This window comes from Panthera pardus, unplaced genomic scaffold (genome assembly GCF_024362965.1).
Source record: "Panthera pardus isolate Hobbes unplaced genomic scaffold, ASM2436296v1 HiC_scaffold_25, whole genome shotgun sequence".
NCBI lineage: Eukaryota > Metazoa > Chordata > Mammalia > Carnivora > Felidae > Panthera > Panthera pardus.
This window is the reverse complement of record NW_026526821.1, coordinates 8609663-8614785: the sequence shown is the minus strand read 5'-3', so window position 1 is coordinate 8614785 and position 5123 is coordinate 8609663. Positions and strand designations below refer to the sequence as shown.

The 5123-nt window shown below is 46.2% G+C and overlaps 1 long non-coding RNA gene across 1 annotated transcript; it reads left to right on the top strand.

Moving 5' to 3' along the window:
* Nucleotides 1-1069: 1069 nt before the first annotated feature.
* LOC109272646 (uncharacterized) lies at nt 1070-3677 on the top strand. The gene is made up of 3 exons (XR_002082544.2): nt 1070-1386; nt 2958-3168; nt 3349-3677. It is a non-coding gene; the product is annotated as an uncharacterized LOC109272646 (long non-coding RNA).
* Nucleotides 3678-5123: the final 1446 nt, after the last annotated feature.

Below are 5123 nucleotides of genomic sequence, written 5' to 3'. Positions count from 1 at the left end.
TAACCTCTCTGCTTCTTGGTTTCTCATCGTTGAGATGGGAGGTTAACACAAATAGTCACCATTGTTGAGTAATGACCGAGCCGAGCAGCGTGCACCCTGCAGATCCCCCTGTTCCCACAAAATTCCGATGTATTGCTACTTAAGTTGTATCTATGGGGAAATCGAGGCACAGAGAGGGGAAGGGACTTTGCCCAGTCACAAGGCTCATGCCCGGAAGGGCGGGAATGTGAGCCTCAGCCCGTCTGAATACAAACCCTTGACCAGGGCTCAGTACCGCCTCTGTGCTATCCTCCTTTCACAGGGGCTGAGAGCGATCAAAGTAGCAAATGCTTAGGATGTACAGGGCGAGGGGCGCCTGGGGGGCTCAGTCGGTTCAGCTTCCAACTTCGACTCAGGTCATGAGCTCATGGTTTGTGGGTTCCAGCCCCAAATCTGGTTCTCTGTTGGTCAGGGCAGAGCCCCTTCGGATCCTCTGTCTCTCTCTCCCTCTGTCCCTCCTGTGCTCACTCTCTCTCAAAAAGAAATAAACATTAAAAAAAAAAAAAAAAAGATGTACTGGGGAAAGGAGGGGAGGATATTTAATGGGCATTTAGCGTGGGCCAGATAGCCTTCTAAACACTCTTTCTGTATTAACTCGCCTGGTCCTCATAGCAGACCTGGGATGGAGGTCTTATTATGGTTCCCATCTTTCAAATGAGAATGTTGAGGCACAGAGCCTTTAATTACCTTGCAACCAATGAATGGTGAACGTGGACCGGAACCCAAGGGGTCTGGCTCCGGAGCCCGTGTCCACACAACCTATAACGCATCGTACGCGGACGGTGGTTTATGTCATCCCCCGTGATGGTTTCCAGGCTGCAACTGGACATACATCAGTGGCCTCAGCTCTTATCTTGGCCCCTGCCAAGCTGCACCTTGCTTTCTTTCCTGTTTAAGATGGAATGCAGATGACCTTGGCCTTCTATGAAATTAACCTCACGCCAAGAAAGTGCTCATTCGTTCAGTCCTGTGACATCATAGATGCCTGTCCCTGCCAGGCGCTGTGCCTGGAGTCCAGAAACAAGAAGGCAGTCATGTGTGGGGCTCAGATGGGTGAGCTGTGGTCATAAACACCTGAGATCTACGTCCAGCACCAGCATGCTCCAGCTGTGGGACTTCTGGTTCAAAACCTTCCGAGCATCTATTTCCTCATCTGTAAAATAAGATTATGACGACTACCCATACCTTTTTTTTTTTTTTTCCTGTAATTTAGTTTTCAGAGAGAACTTTTTGGGTGAGTGTTTACTTAATAATACCTCCTTGGACGCCTGGGTGGCTCGATCGCCAAGCATCTGACTTTGGCTCAGGTCGTGGTCTCACGGTTCATGAGTGCCAGCCCTGGATCAGGTGAGCTCGAGCCCCGCTTCTTTCTTCCTCTCTCTCTCTCTCCCTCTCCCCTTCTGCCCCTCCTGCGATTCTCTCTCCCTCCCTCTGCCCCTGGCTCATTTGCACCCTTTCTTTCTTTCAAAAAAACCAAAACCCAAAGCAAAAACTGTCTTAACACATCTTATTCTGTTGAGTAGAGGAGTATCATGACCATTTTCGTACGTTTCTGTTTGTTTGCCGATTGTAAAAGTAACACAGGCCCACAATCCTGTCTTAGAACCTAAGGGCCAGAGGCATTTTGCACGTCAGGTTTTTTTTTTTTTTTTCATAGTTTAGAAGTGTTTTATTTATGCTGAATATCAAATCAACAGTTTAATACTTCTGAGAAATGTATGAATATTTACATCACCTGAGATCGTTAAAAGCCCTCATATACATTCAGAGGAGTCCAGATTTGCCATCAAATAAACTGTGGATTTTGCAGTTGTGGCTGAGGGATTATAAACCGGACTTTGCACATGTTTTAGTAGAAAACTTAGGAAAACACAGTGTGGTACCAAAAAGAAAATAATGATATTAACAAGAGATAACTGCTAAAATTTCCATGTGTCTCTCCTAATTCATTGAATTATTCAGCAATGTTTTCAAACACCTATTAGATGTTCCAGGCGAGTGATTCTTGATCAGGGGCAATTTTGTCACCCAAGGGACATTTGGCAATATCTGGAGACATTTTGGTTGTCATAACTGGGTGGGGAGAGGGGTACCCCCAGCACCTAGTGAGTAGAGGTCAGGGATGCTGCAAAACATTCTGTAATTCACAGGACAACCCCCACAACAGAGAATGATCCAGCCCCCATGTCAGTAGGGCCATGACTGGGAAACCTTGGTCTGGGTTCTGGGCATATAGCAATAAACAAAACAATAAAAAATTAATCTGTTTAGTAAGGATTTATAAAATATATGTAATATATATACACACAGACAGATATGTGTTCTTAGAATGTGGTATTATTCAGTGTATAGTTTGTTACTTAACATTGCTTCACAAACATTTTACAATATTATCAAAAATTCTTCAAACACATGATTTTTATGCCCAGAATACATTCCTTCAGAAAGACATAAAATTTTTAGCCATGCCTTTATATTAAAGTGGATTCTTCCCGTCTTTTTTCTGTTATTTAAAACAATACCATGATGAATATCCTTACCTCTGCGTCTCTGATTATTCCATTAGATGCTAAGGCTTGAGGTTCATTCTAGAGGTGGGGAGACTGAATCAAAGGGTATACGCTTTTAAATCATCCTCGATGTACCTGATGAAATTGCTTTGCAGAAAGGTTGTCCCCATTTTACTTGGTGTAAGAGTTTACATTTAAAAATCGGGAGTCTTATGGTATTAAATAACAAACAGAGCTGGTTTAAGCTCACAATAACACTTCTAGAAAATTCTAACTGGAAGAGGCCTTCAGAAAGAGGAGCATACAATATGTTGGGCTCAAATTCTACTCACCATTTGAAACTGAATGGATGGGGTGTATTTCCTCTCAATCAGTCCCATGGTACTCATTGCATTTTAATCCTCCCAGAATGCAAACAGATTGGATACAGTTCAAAGACTGGGCAGCAAAACATAATTAAGAAGTGACTGACTTATGGGAAAAGATGAAAAGAGCTCCAAGTCCGAAAGCCATGTTGCAGAAACCCCTGGAAGGAGGTGATCACCATTTCCAAGCATGGAAATGCAGGAAATAAAAGACGAGGAGAGGAACTTCTGGGAGAGGGGCAGGAGTTCAAAAGGTAATGGGATCTACTTGAACAATGAGAATTCCAGAGTGAAATCTCAAGAGGAAACTTCCCCGTGGTTCTTTATAAGAATAATCTGTCAAGGAAATGATAGAATTCCTTTAAAAGAGTAAGTGGGTAAGCCAGTAAGGGAGCGCAGGTCAATTAGATAATGGGATTTTTTTTTTTCTCCAGAGGGTGTTGCATGAGAACCTACTAGAATGGGTAAGATTGGCCCTTCCCCAGGAGGTGAATGAGTATACACAGTGTCTGTGGTAAATCACAGTTGAATGGAGGACCGTGATTTGAAGGGAAGAGAATGCACATTTCCTCTGAGGCTAAACACCAGCACCACCAAAAAGCCCATCATTTACAGTGGGGGTCGGCCAACTTTTTCCGTGAGAAGCATGGATCATAAATGTTCTCTGCCGTGTGGCCCTCCGGGCTCTGTGTCACCTGTCTACTCTGCCTTTGTTGGCTGAAAGCAGTCATAGATGATATGTAAATAATATGCATGGCTGTGTTTCAATAAAACTTTATTGACAAAGACAGTGCTCAGGAAGCTTGGTTTGCTGACCCCTGATCTAGAGCAGTGGGCAAGAGGCGGTATAAACAAAACAAAACAAAACAAAACGAGGAGGTTCTGGAGATGTGGGCTCAAAGGCCGTTTCTATGCCCGCCGGGCAGTGGAACCCCAGGCAAGCAAATTGACTTTTTGAAGATCACTTTTACCGACTCCCAAAAGGGGGTAACTGGAGGGTCTACCTTACGAATTTGTTCTCAGAATCAAATAGAACCATGTCTGTATCATGTTTAGCACAGGCCTGAGCACATAGCAGCGGTAAGAACAGGGGGAGAGAAAAGAAGGCAGGTTTTCCTGAGGTTCTTCTCCCATGGTATCTGGGTTTGTGTAAATGTTTCCTCCGAAAGCACAATTTCCTGAAGTTCGTCCTATTTAATACGCGTCCCAGGGCCTATGCCTCGGCGTGTAGTGACTGTCCTGTCTGGCAGGGCCTCTAAGAGCGGGAGGAGGGATGAGGACTGGGTGCCCATGGGTGAGCCGGGGAAAGCAGCCAGGAGACGGGGAGGGAGGGAAGCAGAACAGGGCAGGGAAGAAACTAAGTGCAGATTCAGCCTGACCGCACGGCGTTGGCCTCACCCGCAGGCAGAGGGGGCTGGCCTTTCACCCTGGGACAGTCGGTTACTGGCCGTGGGCTGACCACATCAAGGGCGAGGAGCTGTCTCCGAGACGCATGGCTCCTGTTGTGCCGAGGGCAACTCTGAGCATGAACTTGGCTGGGAGCTGTCAGCCGTAGACCCAAAACAGCCGGAGAAGGTGTTCTGCCCGTCCGGCGGGGATCTGGAGGGACACTGACGGCCTTGCACGCAGGGCCCAGTTACGGCAGGTTACGTAACAGCCTGTGTGTTCTGAGGTCATGCTCCAAGCCACCCACGAGACATAGCTGGCTTATAGAAAAAGGGAGAAGGGCCGAGCCAGGGTGACTAGGCCACCGTCTGTCACTCCAAGGATACGTTGTTTAGCTTAGAAGTTGGACCCAGGGATGGTGAGGTCTTGATGGTGATGTTCTCGTTCTGCAGGAGCAGGAAGCGGCTCCTCTCCCAGCGACCTGTGGCATTTCCTTTGCCCGGAGGAGTGAGTGCTGTCGTGCTGGTGACCCAACACGGTGCTTGGCACAGTAGCTCTAATGTCACAATTAACTAGTGGGAGTTTGGCAGCTGGTGGGAGTGGGGTCAAATTCTAGCTCTGCCACTCGAGCCACGTGACCCTGAGCCAATTACCTAGCATTACTAAACCTCGGTTTCCTCATCCATAAAATGGGGATAACAATATTTCCTAACTCATAGGGCTTTTGTGAGGATTTGAGTTAATGTTTTTTTTTTTAACGTCTATTTTTTTTTTTTTTTTGAGAGAGAGAGAGAGAGACAGAGACAGAGTGCGAGGGGGGAGG